This window comes from Manduca sexta, chromosome 11 (assembly GCF_014839805.1).
Source record: "Manduca sexta isolate Smith_Timp_Sample1 chromosome 11, JHU_Msex_v1.0, whole genome shotgun sequence".
Taxonomy (NCBI): domain Eukaryota; kingdom Metazoa; phylum Arthropoda; class Insecta; order Lepidoptera; family Sphingidae; genus Manduca; species Manduca sexta.
The window spans coordinates 3,454,438-3,474,679 of record NC_051125.1 but is presented as its reverse complement, the minus strand read 5'-3'; the positions used below and the strand labels follow the sequence as shown (position 1 = coordinate 3,474,679).

Here is a 20,242-nt window from a genome sequence, read left to right as displayed (position 1 = left end):
GCGCATTTTCTTGTGATTTTTGTTTCTTTTTGTATATTTACGTTGAGTTGAGCTTCATTTCTTCCGCATCCAATCATAAGTTTTATTAAGGTTCTTAAAAGAACATACGTTACGGCAATATTATTAAATAACTTATTTATTTTTACAAAAATAAATAAACCAATTCGACTCTAATGATTTCTTGTTTTACATTACTTGTGACGGCCATTGCATTTCAGGCTCGTACAAAAACATGACGTTACTCGCATTTTAAAAAACAACTTTACATGGTCGGTGTAAGGTCGAATTTGTGTTTAGTCGATCAATACTTGTAATTTGCTGCTTCATCTTTTGTTTCGATTTATCGAAGCCACAAATTTTTGTTGTCACATTTGCAACGAGTTTAGTTCAGCGGGTTGCAAGCATCGTCATGAACGGGCTTGACCGAATACGGCCAAACGAATACCTGTTTATATTAGTCGGTGGCCGAATACTGTCTAACCGACTAATGTAAATGCGCCAAAATTCATAGTATAGACTGGCAACTCTCAGTTTGACATTTCATAACGTTGAGCGACATCTGAACGCCAAGCAGGGAACTAAAATAAATATACCTATGTATGTATAGATAGGTTTCTAACTTTCAAAATGTATTAAATTCCGATTCAATCGACCCATCGATAGAAAGTCTTGATTGCAAAACATTTATTCTTGGTAACAATTTTTGGGACATATGCTGTTAATGTTAATCAGTGTTTTACAAATGAACTTAGTACTACAGATGGGTCGAAATGTATTGGTTTGACCTATTGTCACCTAGAGATTAAACGTATACTTTATTTTCTCAAATAAAATATTTGATTGTTTGGGAAAACAAAGTAATAATTTGATCTCTTAGAGCAAATCGGTTGAATCAGTACAGTCATATTTTGAGAACCATCTAATTATTAAGTTTTTTGAAACCAAAATAATAAACTAGTATACATATATAGTTAAGAACAGAGATAAATAATAGTTTTTATTGAAGTATTTTTTTTTACACCTTTATTCATACATTCATTAGTTTTTTCCGGTTCACGAGCCTGTAGGATAATGCTATCTACTTCATGGATGTCTGCTTTAATTAAATTATAAAAACGCTTGCCAGTTAAAACATTGCTGATTTCTTTACACCAATTCATAACAAATAACACAATACTTTTATTCTTCAAATACGTTTTTTAAATTAGTTGTATGCTCAATGCATGTAACAAAATTAAAGTCTATTTCCCATATTCATAGATGTTTGATGATTTTTATCCATAGATGGACTGTAATAACAAGTCTGTTTTTCAGTGCTGACGGCACGACTTTTTAAAATTTCTTCTGCATTTGTTAATTGAATATTTAAATGATGCTCATTAATGTGCCTTAACTCATTACCATTGTTGCTGCTGGGTGCTTCATTCAGAATAAAGGATTTTAATGAATGTAGACAAATACTGTCATCCATTTCGCAATTTCCTTGAGACAAATGCGCAGATGTTATAATATTAATTAGCAAAATTTTAAAAGCATTTTCAAATGCTTGTGCATTGGGTATAACATTATTATAGCCATGCACTCTTATTGCACCAAAAAAGTTTTCAAGTGGGTCTCGATTAATATTTCTTAAAAGTAAAGAGTTTATTCCTTGTAACCACAATAAGTTTTAAACCGTCAATTGTTTACTCCCAGCTGGTAAGAGTAGGCACTGTTACTTCTTTCTCATTAATTATATATTTCATAGATATTTTTGTTACACTAGAGTTCTATAATTTTAAATGGGGTGAGTTTGCTGTAACTGCTTAGCTATAAATTTTCCCTTCTCCTATGTTGAAGCTTGCGTTGAGGGAGTCAAATAGACCGTCGAACACCATTATTAATTCTGCAGTGTCCGTGCTTCCTCAAGGGACATTTCCACTTTCTGCGAATGAAATGTTATTGTAATTACATATTTTTTACTTAATTACGGCAGTTAGGATTCCTACATCATCATAGGATAGCCAAATTTACTGAATCAAGTTTAACAAATCATGTGTTATTAGAATAGCTTGAACCTATAGAATATTCGAGGCACAGAATTTTTATGTCTAGCAAATAATGAAACACTATGACCATTATAACGACAAACAATGAAAATAAAATAAAGTTAATAAGAAAGGGGTTTGCCATACAAAAGATTTTTCATAATATATAAATAATACAAAAATACTTTTCATAATAATACAAAAGATTTTTCGGCATTTAAAATGGTATGGTATGGTGGCATGAAACCCTTAGTGTTGCGAGTTCGACTCGCATTTGCCCGGTTTTTTTACTTTGATGTACGATTATAATTAAGTTAAAACATATATACCTGCCATACATCCAAGTGCCACACCAACAGTCTTGCTGAAGTGCAGTATTATACCCTCATTTTTGGAATCATTGAAGGCACTACATGTAAAATAGGAAGCTTGTGGAGCACCTTAATGCCCCTGAATTTTGGACTTCTGTGGAAAAGATTTTTTATATGACTCCATTTCGCCATATGAATGTTGCCATTTTTAACAAATTTTAGATATCTGTTGAGCAAATAATTTCGCACGCCCTTAGTTAAATGACCTGGGTCATATATAGGCACAATTTGAATACCATCCACTTCAAAAAAAACTTCCACTAAATTCTTCATTTTGCATCTTTTTTTTTTTGCGTCATCCACCAATTGGTTTAAGGCAGCAAGTTTTTTAGCTCCATGGCCACATATAGTAGCAACTACTTATAGGCTAGTTGTTTAAACCTTTTTGATTATACTTTTTAAAAGTATTTTTCAATCTGCAGTTTTCGTTGTGCTGAAGCAAAAACTGTAGGCTATCGGCTGTTCATATTTTTTTACAACCACTCACCATGAATACAAGCACATGATCCGAAAATAATAATTCGTGTGTTTTGTCGTAACTTAGTGCTGGTGCAATAGACATTTCATCAAACGTAATCGAGCAAAATTTATGTTTGTCCTGCATTTGTGACACTTTCTTTTACAAGTCTTCAAAAAGTGTATAATTTATGCCTGGCAATAAATCTACTTTTTTCAAAATATTTTGCACCGTTCTTTGACTTGGCAAAACGCAAAGGTGGCTTAGCAAACAATATGCTTTTTAGGGGAGGGTATATAATGACAAAGCTAATATTTTATCATTTCGAGTGAAACGCCTTCCTCTGGTTTTCTTTCCACCTTCTTTCACCTGCATGTAAAATAACATTTTCGATGCTCTTGACATATTTTTTGTTACAATTTTAAAAGCACTGGTTTTTGATATTTTGCTTGCTAGCAAGTATTTTTTGCAGAAGGTTTTTTTAATCGTTTAGACAGCGATGGAGTCTCAGCTGTATCTTCTTCAGTTGATTTTTTTGTTTCCATTCCAAATAAATATCTGTAAATAGAAACAACAGGTATATTAAACAATTAAATAAATAAAATCTGCATAAATTATTAGTTCATAAAAATATTATGTTGAAGAGTCTTAAAAATTTGTTAAATTTTCTTATATTAACGATGGTTATAGGTAAATACTTTAGCAATATATTAATCATTAACCAATCTCATAAACAGTAACAATACAATGACTATCGAGTATTGACGCGCAATGTTTGGTTTGAAATTTCGTCACATACCTACTGTACCTACTTAATTGCTGAAATATGTAACGAGGTTACATTTCGCTGTTTACCAAAATTATTGCGTTTATATGTTTTTGTAAATTGGAATATCTATTACATACAGCGCCGATTAAATCATTATCCCTAACCAGAAGTATCCCAAAAATTTCTCGTTCAAGAAAAATGTGCAAAGCCAATGATACAACTTGGGTAATGTTTGTTCGTATGGAAGTATCCATCACGTCAATTAGTTTTGGATACTAGACTAAATACCTTATAAGGTTTTTCAACTCAGGAGTACATTTCGCTCATTTCGCCAGCTTGTTAATGTTGTTGTTTTTCATCATAACCTCCTAAATTTGCTTTCTTCTCGGTTATCAAACTTTCACACACTTGAAACTATTATAAGGAATCATATTCTTTATATTTAAATGTTTTAATTAATTCAAAAACACGTAATAAACACAAAAACTTTAAAAATCTATCACCGGCTCAATCAAAACAAACAACTAGTGTTGCCAGTTACGAATCGCAAATCATACTCAAAATTTCTACTAAAATTATACGAAAGGTTTAATTAAAATACATACAATACATAAAAATAATTATTAGTATGTAAATAGAATTTTGTTTATTATAAAATCATTAAATATACATGAAAAATAAAAGATTATTCATCCAAATAAGGAATATTATATAGAATAAATGTTTAATATTAGTAGAAGTTCAAAGACTTGGCAACATTGTTTATAAAGCATGGCTTTATTTTAAGTACTGATTGCTATAGAAACCTACTATAGCTATACGTGTGTGATAGGATTTTATCCGTATTCGATCTATAAGTGTGAAAGAGAAAGAAATACCGAGGCAAAAAGTCTCGTAGGAGCCTACGCGAGAGAGAGTGATGGAATATATTTTGTGCGCGTGTTTTATATTAAAAATAAAATGAGTGCATATGATACGGTTTAGATGTGGTGTTTGTAGGGTGTATTAGTGTGTGTATGTGCGCTCGAGGCGAACCGGCCCGGTGCATCGACACATAGCGCGGGAATTTTTATCTTTACTATACCGACTGTAAAATTATAATTATTGTTCCGTATTCCGTTTTATACAAATAATTTTAGGGCAAGCCAGGCCTTTGGGCTTCTATGGAAGAATCACTACTGAATGGGATAGATCATGGGTGAGTATGCCGCCCGGCGTAACCATCGTAGTGTCAAGATGACAGCAGTGGCGGCTGAAGTCTCGGGTTCTAATTCCAGGACAAGTAAACTGATATTCTGTTCAATTCCGATCCATCGTCATCGATAAGAGGCATGTGTGTTTGTTCCATTGGAGACGGTTAGTCCATTGGTTCAAATTTTAGTTTTATTCAAAATCCTGTAAAGTTGATTTTCTATTGGCTAGTACAATTTGCGAATTATTAACAAGAAAACAATATTTTTATTGAATACTAGCTTCCGCCCGCAGCTTCGCCCGCGTGGATTTCGGGTTTCAAAAATGGAGAAGGTGCTCAATTTGTCGGGATGTTTTTTTAATTTATGGTGGTATGCAGGTGGTCCGATTGTCCGGTCAGGGTCTGATGATGGGATCCTGGTGAAATCGAAGGAACTTTTAACCATTAAGGTTGCACACGAAATGACGGAAGCTTAAAAAATGGAGTAACTTTTCCCGTTTTCCCAACATTTTCCATCACTGCTCTGCTCCTATTAATTGTAGCGTGATGAAAAGTATACTATAACCAGCTCAGGAGTATGAAAAATAATTGTACCAAGTTAAGTTAAAATCCGTCGAGTAGTTTTTGTTTCTATAACGGTTATACAGACAGACAAAAATTTTACTAATTGCATTTTTGGCATCAGTATCGATCCCTAATCACCCCAGTTATTTTGGAAATATATTTCATGTACAGAATTGACCTCTCTACAGATTTATTATAAGTATAGATATGCAAAAGTAGCTCAAAAATTGTCCATAACGAAAACATGCATTTTAAAGTAAAACAAAAGAAATAATATCGTGAAGCCAACCAAATAACTAATGATATATTAAATTTTGTGACTGTTCAATTTAGTCGGGTCCGCGATATCACTTTTGTTGAGTTTCAGAACGCGACATTACATTATTATATTCTGTGCTCCAACGCACACTGCTTTGATGTGAGGAACACACCTACATTGCTTAGACAACAGTGAACTTTATACAATAGCAATAAAGCTCAAATTGACTCTACGTATTAGTTAGAAAACGTTTGTATGGGAAATAGAAAAATGCTGCTTTGAGGATTTTCCCGGCAATTATTCGAATTTTTCTCACCTTTTAAACCTTCCCTAGACCTCCACGAATAATTCAAGACCAAGATAAGATAAATCCGTTCAGCCGTTCTCGAGTTTTAGCGAGACTAACGAACAGCAATTCATTTTTATATATATAGATATTAAGTATATAGAGATACATTGTAATATTTTATTATGTATTTCTAAATACTTTTATTAATTACAATTTATATACATTAATAACGTTGTTAACATTTATTTGTTACAGTTAACTCAAAACTAAAATAGTATTTAGTACTTATAACTAAAACTTAACTTATTTACTAAAAGACAACAATTTTAATCAAATTAGTTAACAAATTTGGAATAGAGCAAGAACATAAAAACATAGCTAGCGAAAAGGAATGATTGTGAACATCCGTCCGATCCTAAACGAAATGTAGGCAAAAGTGTATCGCGGATCGCCAACGCAGTGGTCCGCTGCATGCCCTGGTAACTTCGAACTAATTATTTTTTTTAGAATAAGCGCCATCTCTCCCCTATACATGGCACTAATTTCTTTTAGTACGTATAAATTTTGATAATTCTGGTATTTTTTTTTATTTAAGCTACAACTAAACAAGCAGTTATGCTTTAAAAATAAATTTTATTACTTCCTATAAAAATTATCTACAATACTTATAATTTTAAAATAAATTTGGACGAATAGCAATATTTTTAGTATTTTATAGTAGTTTACTGCTAACAAACAATAGCAACTTCTAGTAAACGTCATAAGATATTTTTCTGTCGGTAAATTTGTATACTCGTGCGCATTTTCTTGTGATTTTTGTTTTTTGTTGTATATTTACGTTGAATTGAGCTTCAGTTCTTCCGTATTTAAGAAATACCTATTGACTGTGTTTGTGTAAGTGTCAGTGACATACATTAGATAGGCTCTCTATAAGAAATTTGAACTATTTATATCAGTGTAGTGTTGTTTGTAAAACATTTTACATAATGTCCCGGAACATCAGACAATGTATTAATAAATGTGTAAAAGAAATAAATTAGTTTAAAATATACTATTGTATTATTTATCTTTGAATTGGGTCAAACCATTACATTTCGACCCATACGTAGAACAAAGTTTATCTGCAAAACACTGATTCTGACACTTAATAAAACAAATTCCTAATTTGTTGTTTACATAACAGCATATTATATTCCAAAAATTGTTACTAAGAACCAGTGTTTTGCAATTACGACTTTTTCTACCGATGGGTCGACATAGAATTAAATATATTATTTTGAAAGTTAGAAACCTATATATGCATATACATGCATAGGTATATTTATTTTATTTCCCTGTATGGCGTCCAGATGTCGCTCAACGTTATGAAATTTCAAACTGAGAGTTGCCAGTCTATTTCCAGTATTATATATTAGTCTATGGTCCGCTGGCCAGCTGGCTGAGTTTTGTGCCCTTTTTCTTCTTTTTTCGCGCGATTGACACGTCACTTTGTTCATTATACATATATTTTTTTTTTTTTTTATAATCTTTATTTAAGGAGCTTGGTCGTTATTTCACGACTATGTCGCTCCGTACGTCCACTTTTATCCATGCCTACTATTTTTTTATAAAATCAAAATATTTTTTTAATAAGCCTTTAGCCTCTTCCGATACTGGAATGGACAAAAAGCTATTTATGCTGCCCACATTAAAGCTCAAAGATTATACATATTATATTTTACTATAATAGTGGATAAAATATAAATATATGGAAATAAACATAACGGTAATTTCACCAACATTGCTAATCGCTCCGATAGCCGTGATCGTCTAGTGGTTAGGACCCTACGTTGTGGCCGTAGTAACCCAGGTTCGAATCCTGGTCACGGCAGTGTCAAACACTGTCACGGCGGAGTTCTAGTTTTTTTTATATATTTCGTTACATCATATTTTTGTTTTATTTTGTATATTTTTGCTCTTTATAGCTATAATATATTGGTAAGATTAAAAAAGTTTATATTCTTACTATATGAAATTTTGATTTATAGAAAACGAATGAAATAAATAATTTTAATGTTTTGTTTAAAATTTGTACGTAATAACAGAACACTCGTTTGTTATTTTTGTAGTTGTAAATTAATATTTTTTATAAATTTGTAATTTATGCGTAGCTATCGCCATCTGTGGTCCACATCATCTTTGACTTGTAGCGTTGACTTGAATGCGTACAGCCACTCCATTCATAGTGCTTTGGGGATTTTCACATAAAATTATTATAGATGGCGTTACTTGTATTTGTTTTGGTAAAACAACGTGCCGCAGCTGTTCGCTATCACAGAAGCCTGTGAGAGAAAAGGAGTGGTGATTAGGTTTGTCTTTGCTTAAAAATTACGTTTTTTATATGGTTCTCGTGTATTTTGCGTCTCGTGTGCGTTATGTGTGCTTCATAAAGTTGTTCTGCGTGTGGTATATCGTTGGCAGCTCCGAAAAACATCGCTAAACAGTGTAATTAACGATGTAAACGTTAGTTATGACGTTTACTACAGTGGTTTATATGTGTGCGTGCGTGAGTGACAGCATTGCCGACGGCCGTTGGAGCGAGTCTTAACGGAATAGCTACCTACTGGATGTGAATGCTGTTTTCGGTAAGTTTATTGTTTTGAATTAGAACCTAACCTATGTACCTCACGCCTGGAGTTCGACGTTCTGTGTACAAGATTATTTGACCTCGATTCGCGGCGCGCCGCTCGGTCCCTTTGGAAGGCAATTTCTCGCGTTAGCAATTTTTTTGCTGTGATCGCGGTGTTTCCGCACGAATGTACTGTTTGATTAGCTAATTTATAGTTACGGTGGTAACGTTAGATTGTATGCGTTGTACCTGCTTAACTACAACAAATTTTACGTTTTGTTTTTCTGCAATAAGGTTTATATTCGAGCGTATTTTTAAAATCCGATATTTATGTAACAATTAGTTTTTGTGTAGGTAGGTTCCGCTACTTGAATAATTAAGTAGATATGAAGCCCATTTTTTATGCTGCTGTCCGAGTTTAAATTAATTATATTCAAATTAGATAGGTACCATTTAGGTGCATTTATAGTTCACTTTTTATCAATAAGTACCTGTATATAATTAGAAATTTAACCTTACCTGTAACTTAAGATACTGCAAATTAGGCATCATCTACATCTGTCTTTGGATTTTCGTTTAAAAGATGTCGTTTTCCCCGATTACATTTTCTATAATTTTTCAATGTAAACAAATACCTATTTGTGTGTGTACTCATTAAAAAACTAAAAATACAAAATAGAAGATGATTAGGTACCTTAACTAAAGCATGTAGCTCAGAAACATTTTAAATAGTTTCCTGATAACTGGAACACTATTACTGACTTATGTTTAAGTCACTGAATTGATATTTTTATTCTAAGAAACAAATTTGACGTTTTAACGTTTTAATACGCGACTTAAACAGAATTTAATTAAAAGTACAATATTTATAATCAAACGAAATAATTATCACAAGGTCGACCAGTTTGCTTTAATTGGAATCTTTAGGTATATCTAAGTACCTCTATAAAATTCTGTAGCAGGTTAAGTTATTAATTGCGATCAAAATGTTATGTTATTAAGTAAATAAAAAACAAATCCCTGTTGGAAATTTTTGTAAATTCTTTAAAAGCGCCTTGGCTTCATTTCTATTGATTTCATTTGTACATCTGGTTAAAACAATATTAAATGTATTAATGCAAACATAAACCTGTACTGTAGAGGATCAAAAACGAATTATAAAAGGATAATTCTCAATGCAAACAGATAGCTCGTAATATTGCCAAAATACTCTATCCAGACCATGTCACAGGATCTTTAAAAACAACGAATGGACAATAAGCAATATGTTATTATTTCAATATATTTCTTAACCCACTACATTCGCAGAACAGATCCAGTTGAGTTTGACCAGCGGACTGGAACCAAACCGGAGTCCATGCTATGTGTAAAATTATCTCACGTCACACCATTTACTTTACATTCACATAAACTACCGAAACTAAATACGTAACGAAATGTATTAAAAGCATCGCATAAATGGAATTTGTAGCACTGAAAGTCGATTTTATAACAATCGTAGCGGAACAATAATATTCCAAATGTTAATGAGTTAGACACACTTGCTACTAAACACTGTTAAATTTTGCGAGTATATGAATAAACTGCTTTCCAAATATTAGAGTTGATATTGACGGAATTTAAGCATTTGACAGGTTCAAATAAATTATTTAATTTCTTTTCAAATTTAGAGAATACAGAAATATGGTTTTCGTTCTTTGGATCCAAAGATTTCTTTTTCAATGAATTGAAAATATGTATTTAGTTGTTATGCCTACTTACATACCTCCATTAAAATTCAATAAAACAAAGTCACGTCAATTCTGATACAGCATTTATTAATGATAAGAAAGCTGATGAGAAAGACCACTTCAATACAAAGATCATAATCGTTAGAACAAAGAGAATTCATGTACCTTCGTGGCTGATTTTATCTGTACTATGAATTTTCTATACCGCTATCTGATTCAAACGTACTTCGTGCTATAAATATTTATTTATTATAATAATTCGTCAAACGTCTTTGCTATCTCTTGCCCCGAGTTCATATTCGCTACTTTATCAACTTTACCGAAGATTATGACTTCATCTACTATAAATAGCTCCATTATGTATTTTACTCGAACGTGTCATATTCATGGGAAGATTGGAAAAAAAATGTTATTTAAGAAGACTATAATTATTTTTATATCCTACGGAAAATACTTTCTTAGATTGTAATTTCGCACTTCTAGTTGATTAAAACAAAAAAAAAAATAGAATGTAGGACTTATATCTTTTACAAAAAGATACAATATTCTTGTTCTTATTTTAGAAGACACAATGTACTGTTTTGTCAAGACATCGATCTCTCAAATTCCAACCATTTTTCACTTTATGCGACTTGTCTTAATTCCTAGAAGTGACCTTAATAATTGATAATAAATGCCTTGTATAACAATTAAAGTAATTAAATAATTTCATATTAAACTAATAAAAACTGTTAAACACTTCAGCGATAACAAACAAATCAGAAACAGTACTGGGTAAAATTTGTTGCGCGCAAAACAGAACATTATTTATGGCTACGTGGTTAACGTTATCACTGTATCAGTGCCTTTTCTATATTCGTACGTCCCTCAAAGGGCGGAGGTAAGCCGTCAGAACGGAAAGCCTGTCGGGATCACGGAGAATGGAACAAAAATCGATGCACTATCCTTGACGCCAATGAGATGGCTTTACGCGCTTCGCTAGATGAAATCTTGATGAATAATGCCGCATTATTATAGGATTTCGAATGTAGACGCTTTACGTATTGTATCTATTTCTGATGTTGCGTTTTGAAGGACAGTATAGAGAGCATAATGACTGGACACTATTAAGATCAAATGTCAGTGGGAGCAATGAGACGTCATGCGGTGCTCCGTTTAAATGCTTAAGTGAGCGACATTCATTTTTATTTTGAAGATGCGGGATGTCTCTACTTTAATAATGGCACATTTCAAAGAGCTTTTGCTCGCGATATCACCTATATTAAAGCTAATTCCTGAATAAAAAGTAGACAAGTTCTCAGAAATAATTTAAAATTTGAGAAAATCAGTGTCAGATTATTTCTAACATCGAAACTTAATCTCTTAAATACTGTTATCATCTTTTTAATATTGTTATAAATATGACAAACGAATTCTTCTACTATTTAAAGTCCATCTTCCACGTCACTTATGGCTCGCATTCTCAGTTCTCACAGCTAACGTACCAAAGAAGCCGGCCTGTCGTGTTTATAATGGTATCGATAAATTAAAACAGCTTTTCGTCTGTATTCTCGATGCAATAACCAGTTTCACCCAATGTTTTCTAAAATGTGATCAGTCGTGAAGTCATCATATACTAATAATATCGATGTTCTAACGCAGTATCAACGAAACTAGTTTATAATGCGTCATTAACATAATGTACAGCTCGGAATTGTGTGTATTCTGCTACGTTAGCTTTACAATATGTTGAATACAAAACAGATTTCGTATTGAAATTAGATTTTATTACTGTTTGAAACATGTTTTGGGACGCATTTATAGCGAATTCTAAATGAGTATATTTTTGTTGGTAATGTAAAAGTCTTTGTACCGTAATACAATAGGTATTTGTCTGTAATTACGTTAGTAAAAAAACGAGGAAGTATTGAAGACTTAGCAAATCCTAGTGGAGTTAAATATCTTATGTAGCCATTACTTTTGTAGCTAAAATATCCATTTGATTAACTGTCTTACACACGTATTATAGAAATAAAAGAAGATCTTAGTTCGAGACGTTCTTTAGCTATAATTTGGGTATACTGAGTAATGTTTAAACATGATAAAGTAAAGTCACTATGCGTAACAGGTGTTACAAGATTCCTATTTGCATATTCATAAAGTCGGCTTCTATTTAGAATACAAAACTTGGTAAAGATGTAAAGAATGTCAATCTATAAGTCAAAGTAGGTGTTAGTATTACAGTCGTAGGTGTAAGGTGGGTGTTTTGTTAGATATATAGCATCAGCAAAGTAAACGAACACCCACGCGAGAACCACTTTTTCTGTGAACACAATAACTGCATTTTGTGCCATTTATCAAAGCCAATGAATAAATAGTTCTTTTTAATTCGATTGTATTCCTGACTCAGTCCAGAGCATCGATTTTTATACCTGATGCCTAACAATCAAATATCGAAAAAAAAAGCTACAAAATTATTTCACTTCATGCATCAAATACGCCTTTAAAGGCAGCGATTGTCGAGTGCCGTGTCCCTGATGCCATACGGAAATACTCGAAATTCGAAAGGATTAGTCATCCTACGAGGCTTTGCAGTCCAGAGTGGAGTGCTCTGGTCGTAAATCGATCTAAATCTTTTGAATTATTCCTCACTCGTTGGCTCTTTCGGAAACTCTAGGGTTTAAAGTGTTTAGATGGCTGTGTTATATGAGTTGTTTCTTGATTTGTTTTATAGACATATTACTCTAACAGTATTCGGAAATGCTTATACCCTGATATACTCAAAAACGACATAGTAGTTAGTACCTAACCATAATTCATATACAATGTTTAGTGATATTAGTCAAGATGACCTGTTTATTTTTGTGGATTACCAGAAAGCCACATCAAAATGTTCTAGACATTTTTTAAATATATACCGCTAATGTTTACACTTGTATATCGTTTTAATTTAAGCCTTGTCGTGTGCTGGCGAGGAAACTAATCTTATGTACGTTCACAAAGCTTAGAACTGATCAAACACAACCCAACTGCACTCCAGACGTTCTGTGCAACTATTTGTTCCACACTACACAAATATTTGCTGCGGTATAGCAATACTAAACCGTATACATTGCACCGAAGCTGTCTTGTATCATTCTCTTTTTTTTTTAATGAACATTTTCTACTATTATTTTTTAACTAGCTTTTGCTCGCGGCTCCGCCCGCGTTGTAAAGTTTTTCAGGCTAAAGTTTTCCATTATAAAAGTAGTAGTTTCCCGGGAGCCTATGTTCTTCCCAGGGTTTCAAACTGTCTCCATACCCAATTTCATCTTAATACGTTGGGTAGTTTTGAGTTTAAGACGTTCAGCCAGACGGATGCAGCGGGGACTTTGTTTTATAATATATTTTTATAGAACTTTTAAGAGGAACAATCCTGTCATACATAATTGTTGCATAACTTTAACCGTTTACGCAGCGCACGCAACGAAAGCTCTCAAAGCTAATAAATTTTCCCCCTATTTGCAACATGTTTCATTACTGCTCCGCTCCTATTGGTCATAGCGTGATGATATATAGCCTATAGTACTACACGAATAAAGAGCTATCCAACACCAAAGAAATTTTCAGTTCGAACCGGTAGTTTCTGAGATTAGCCATTACTGCTCCGCTCCTATTGGTCATAGCGTGATAATATATAGCCTATAGCACTCCACGAACAAATGGCTATCCAACGCAAAAAGAATTTTTCAGTTTGGACCGGTAGTTCCTGAGATTAGTCATTACTGCTCCGCTCCTATTGGGTATAGCGTGATGATATATAGCCTATAGCACTCCACGAACAAAGGGCTATCCAACGCAAAAGAATTTTTCAATTTGGACCGGTAGTTCCTGAGATTAGCGCGTTCAAACAAACAAACAAACAAACAAACAAACAAACAAACTCTTCAGCTTTATATAATAGTATAGAAGTATAGATAACGCTGTATTAGTCGTGAATAACGGTTTCGATACTTGTTTAGCTACTCAATTAAATCAAATTTTGTATGCGTCCTCATTTAAAAATCTCTTTCTTTCATCTGCTTTATTAGCACAGTGGAGTACCCGCGCAATGTAATAACATGGATGAACGCATATCGATGTAGTATTTGTTATTGCACAGCCTTCCCCTCAGTTGGAGTCATTGGCATAATTAGTATTGCAGAATTGCGTAGAATTACTGGCAAACAACTCAACTTTATAAAAGCATTAGTAAACATTTGCATTATAAGCAACCATATTGGAGGCATGCGAATCTATTTTATTCCTCAAGTATATAATTTGTGTGGGATGTTTCAACCTATCCATAGTAATTGCTCAAAGCCGCGTTATAATATTATGTAGATTTATAAAATTCGATTACGCAAGGGACATTTATAATAAAACTCTATTTCTTCCCACGCAGGATCTTTCAAACGAATATAGTAATTTTCGAATCGCCAGAGATCGGCAAGCGGCCTTGTCAGGTGAAATGATTGCAGAGAACAAATTTTAATTTAACTTCTAATTAATTTTTACGTCAGTTGTTATTTACTGCCGTGGGTGCCGGCCGATCTTTTATACACTTTTATTACGGTAAGAAAACCCAAACACGGATATTAAGAAACTTTTAATCATTAAGTAAGTTTAAATTCACGCGTCAGTAAAACCAACCTGAAATACGCCTATACTTTTATAACAGCACTAAACACCGGCCGTTAATGTACAAACGTCAAATTATAAAAGTAAAATAAACAAAGCCATCACCGTTAGCCGTTTTTCTTGTACAGTTTTTTATCAAAACGCCAAAATTCTTCGTATCCGCAGAAAATCCATTCGAGGTATTTTTAGTAATGTTTTGAGCTTGTTTAAACCCTTCACGATGATGTCAGCGAAAAAGTCGCCAATAAAGCGAAGCCGCGAGCCAAGCGAGAGGATCGGGGAACTCGCTGAAGTGGCGCTGGCGGCTATAGCCTCCTACAAGAAACAGAAGGAGGTGAGCGACTTCATCAATTACCTTCTGGACGCTCTAGAACGAAACTCAAATTGGCTGAACAATGCCGTTGGTAAGCAAAGCAGTTTCAGATGTGCGCTGTTAGTTGGAGCTGGTCCTAATCGCTTTCAAGTACAGGAAATCATATATCCTTCGGGTGACAGCGAAATAAAATTGGAAGTAGAACTCAAAGATTCCGAAGATCACGACAAGATAGCCATCGCAGCTTTACTCAAAATGACTAATGCTGATATAGACAATTTGTTAAAGTATATAAAAAATAATTTGTTTGAAAACCCAATGTTAAAACAAGACCTTTTAAAAGGCAAGGCACTGGGCATCAACTTTGCTGTTCTCAGACCTATTACTGACAAACAATATCGCGTCATGGAAAGAATTGTCGTCGGTTTCTATGAAGTGCGTTGTTGGGCCCAAAAAACGCAAAGACAAGGCTGTTCCAGGGACCGCCGATCAAAAAAACAAAAAAGATATTTACCTAGTTTTTAATACGATCACGGGTCATTGAGTTCAAAAACTGTTTCGGTCCAAAATGGACGGTCGTTATGGTGCGCCGCAGTGTCGTGTACCATGTAATAGCAGCAATTTGGACCGATTGTAAAATGCGTAGCTCATGTTAAATTATACTCATTTTTGCAATGATCGTTTCCGATTACGTATGATGTACGGGGGCGCAATTGTGGTGGAACGACCGCTGTATTCCGATGGCCACCATTAACATCATTGTTGATATAATATTTCTTTGGTTCACACAATAAATTATGCTGCAGTTTCATATTTCGTCTTTAATTACCAGTTATAATTGCATTGACCTCAATTGTGTAGGGCTCGGCGACAAGACTTGTAACAGAGCAATGAATTAAGGTCCATTTTATGCAACTTAGTAAAGCGACGTGTGTATACATACAGAATAGCTCTTAATTAAACATTTAAGTGAAGTTTGGCATGTCGACGTAAACCGATTCCAATAGGAACTTCGCTAAAATTTAATTAGGTAAATGTTACTCCTCTCTAAAACCGTATAATGTTCGAAAATAAAGTTTGCCAAAACATTACACCAAAGGGAATGTACACGTCTATCTACAAATTTTCCTTGTACACCGCCATCACTAGAGAAACACTCCAATATTGAACATAATTAAATTTTTCTTCAAACGTTTTCCTCATAGCGGGAGTGTTGTCAAAGATCAATATCTGTGAAATCGGGCCAGCCGTGCGCAATCCAACTTATAGCTTCAAATCCTTCGCCAATAACTTATTACAATGGCGTGTAGGTTTACGCCAGCGAAAGTGAAACAATAGTTTTTCGTTTTTCAAGCTAAGTAGGTATCCGAGAATGGTTGCGAAGTTTTCGATCTGCTTATCGGTGGGCATAAATCAATTTGAATCACGGGTCCAGAGGTTCAGCGTAAGTCGGGTCGTTGCAGAGCCCTTTTTCTGACTTGGGACCATGCGGATTAAGGGAATTCTGACCGTTGCGTAATTGGCGTGATAGTTGTATGATTTATGCTGTTTTTGGCGCATTTCGTATTTCTTTATGATGTAGGAAGGCGTTGGTTTGCGGGTCATTAAAGCAAACCTGGCAAACGTATGCATTAAGATCATTGACGTATATTCTATTGACACGAACGTCCCTATAAACTATTTGTTCAAAATCTGAACTAAAATGGCAACCAAAACGTCACTATTATAACCTATTTATTCATTTGAACAACAAATAATTTTACTTATTTGACTAATATTTTTTATTCACATCCAGATTTACACTTAGACTCGAGTTCTTATATTATGAGCGCCATTCCGTACATAACTACACGCTGTCAGTGTTGAAGTCATACTTAAGTCAGATTGCAATACAGGGGCCTTATTCTCTATCCCGCACGTTATTTTAACAGTAACAAGCACGTAACACAACGCGTCATGTTTAGGACTATAGAAATTTGGACTTACAGAATACCATTCCACGCACATTTTCGAAGATAACATGACACGGTCGCGTTACGCGTTTACACTATCATACAGAATAAGGGCCCAGCTGAGTCAAACACAATGAGTGTACGGAACGCCAGATCTAGTACGTAGTACATAATATATATGGATGATTAAGATCATCATAATTGAATGTATTATGGAAGTAGCTCTTATATAAATCAGATCGAATTCCACAAACAAGTAGGCTATAATAACAAAGTTGAAAAGATTCGTATCAATAGGCGCGTTGTTAGTTATTTAGCAAGTTCCGAGGCGGTGGTTACCCACAGTAAACACTAACCTTTTGTGAAACTTCAAACATAACAGCTTGTATATTGTTTGAGCTAGAAATTCTATAACAAAGATTCTGAATTGTGTTTGGAAACATTCTTTACTTTCTTTTAAGTAGTTTACCTTTTGTTGTTTATAGTCCTGCGCCTCGGTGTTGCGTGGAGACGCTTATCGCTTGATGTTATGAATAGAGTTTGACAAGAATATTCTTACGTGATATTCTTAAACGAAGAGAAATACTCGGGTTTTGAGTGTAGTGGTGTAAATCAAGTTTGTACCTAAGTTGCAACAGCGGAAAATGTGGTATTATAGTTGTAAATATCATTGGAAATAAAACTCGATGAGTGACAGCTGGAATGCGTATGATACCCAAATTCGACACTTATTGCAAACAACTAGTGATATAAATCTACGCTGGTATCAATCACGAGTTTCCTTTCTGCATTTTTTTTTGTTTATCATTATTCGCAGCCCCAATACTTATAGTAAAACACGACGTGATTAAGGTACCCGAAACGAATTCACCGATTTTAAAAGGCATTCTAGCTCAATATGTCGATGTAGGGACCATACTTATCTTCAATTACTTCTGTTTTGTTCTTTATCCCGTATTTTAATCATGGAAAACAAGACTTAACAATTTGTTAGTTTTAATTGTAATTTAGAATACATTCTATACCATGTTATTTCTGCGCATTCAATTTATGTGGTTGGCTGCAGTGCCCTGTCTTGTGGGCTACGCTCTTGGAGCGTTTATTTAGCTGAAAAATAAACTAAATATTAGTCGTGGAAAATACAAGTTCGCGGTGAAACTGAGCGTTGTACAGTATTTAGCTTTACTTGTTAAGGACGGAACTATTTTCTGTGTCGTTTAATGTACAGGCTTGGTTGGCTGCGGATATTGTGTGGGCGCTTGTGGAATTTGCCGTCTGTCTGTGACCGTTTCAACGGCTACTATTTGGGAGTTTCCAAATATAATTTGTAAATAGGTGGGTATTTGCGTTTTAATATTTATACTTTTGCAATATTGGCGTACGTGATTATGGCAGTATTCGGAATTCGATAGCACGCAATATTACCTTTATTTATATTAAAAACATGAAGTTATGTATGTTTATTGTTAGTTACCGCTATTACCCGGCATGTAGATGAGAGGCCTCATCTACCATCGTAGAGAAAGTGCTCCCTAGGATAGGCACTTTAAGACTGATCCGATATTACATTCGAGGAAACTGAAACTAACAACCCTCTACCTGTAAAGAAACTGTTCAGTGTAATAACAATTTCTAAGAACAAATAACGCATTCTTTGTTGGGCGCGAACTGCCTTCATAAAACCAAACTGCTTTTAGGGTGAAATTTTTATTTTAAACATAGAAAGGGATTTTGATGGCCCTCGCACGTCGCGGCGCACGTTATCTTAGATTTAGTGCTTAGGTAATAAAACAGCGAGGAACTGGTGATTTTGAATGTCAACTCGTGGGTTGTTGGATTTATTGGCTTTGTGGGGTTTGGCATGACCAGGTTAAACCTCATGGGATGTATGTTCGATAAATTTAAGTACTAAAATAATATCGCATTTGAGATTTCATTTTGTAACTAGATTTGTTTTTGGATTACCTTTTGTTCGTGTCTGCTAGTGGGAGAATTTCCCCAAAATGAAAGTAAACGTTTAAAAAGCAAATGTAAGCTGCGTTACTAAGAAACGGTTCAGCATTTCTGTTATTGGAAATTATATTAAAATCGGTTCCGTTGTATTTCTACAAACAAAACTTACAAACTTCGCCTCTTTCTAAAATTCACAAAGATGTTGTTACGCGTCGTAAATCCTAGCCGATTGACATCGGGCGTTTTCGAAAGTATTCGGCTACGCGGGCAGGCTGGCAGAAAGAAGATATGTCACGCGACTCAGAACAAGAACAAGCAATTGTTCTGAATCACGCGACGACTATTCTATTATTCTCTCTGGTTGCACGTAGTCAAGAAATGTCTAAAATTGTATTCTGTAATTATTAATATAATGTTTAAAACTGTAAAATGAGCGTTTAACAATGTGTTTTAGAGAATTTTAAATGGTTTTTAAAGTAATAATCAGATTTTTTCCACACCATTAACTTTGATTCCTTTAAGATTGCAACAAATCGGGTAATAATATAATTAATTCAGTCCTCTCCTTACGGTCCTCTAATAAATGAATTTCAAATAAGTCAGGATAATGCGTCCGGGGCGACACATTCCCTCTTAATGTTCATATTAATTCAGCTATAATGGTTATTAGATAGGAAGCTGACGTCAGATTCTTAAATAATTTTATGGCCGGTGATTTTGTTTACCTGGAGTATTTGAAGGTGATACTATAGCTTTTGGAAATCAACTTAAAGTATGTCGGGTTTATTTTCATTCCTTGATATGATAGGAGCGAGACGAGGCACATTGGGCTCATAGATTTAAAAAAATATTATGGTGTATTGAGTAACATTCTCTTTTGAAGTTGTATAAAACTCATTAATGATTTTAGTCTAAATTGAGCCCTAGACGCCTCTGCCTACCATCATGTGGAAAAGGCGTAAAAACCTGCTTAATTATGTCAACTGGTTCAATATTAAAATTAACATGGCAGACCCTACTATAACTTTGACGTGAAAATTTATTCTCTACTTAAATAAAATTTGCATGTGTTTACACGTCACTTTATCCCTATATATTATGAACATTCTGTTGTATGTTA

At 34.0% G+C, this 20,242-nt stretch overlaps 1 protein-coding gene, 1 long non-coding RNA gene and 1 other non-coding gene across 7 annotated transcripts in view; 2 read left to right on the top strand and 1 right to left on the bottom strand.

Annotated features, from left to right (window-relative positions):
• Positions 1 to 976: 976 nt before the first annotated feature.
• LOC115450493 lies at positions 977 to 4,119 on the bottom strand. Its single transcript, XR_003939296.2, has 3 exons — positions 3,913 to 4,119; positions 2,357 to 3,413; positions 977 to 1,924 (listed from the first exon to the last, which is right to left on the bottom strand). It is a non-coding gene; the product is annotated as an uncharacterized LOC115450493 (long non-coding RNA).
• A 3,607-nt stretch (positions 4,120 to 7,726) lies between these two features.
• Positions 7,727 to 7,798, top strand: Trnah-gug. Its single transcript has one exon. It is a non-coding gene; the product is annotated as a tRNA-His (tRNA).
• Positions 7,799 to 8,227: 429 nt separating this feature from the next.
• The window catches only part of LOC115452964 (uncharacterized protein CG43867), a 341,602-nt gene continuing 329,587 nt past the window's right edge, over positions 8,228 to 20,242 (top strand). For 2 of the 5 annotated variants that reach the window (XM_037437426.1, XM_037437427.1), the window contains exon 1: positions 8,228 to 8,552. The gene's annotated coding sequence lies outside the window, so the exon portion shown is untranslated. The remainder of the gene's footprint in view (positions 8,553 to 20,242) is intronic. The other 3 variants (XM_037437430.1, XM_037437429.1, XM_037437428.1) reach the window with 2 other exon arrangements.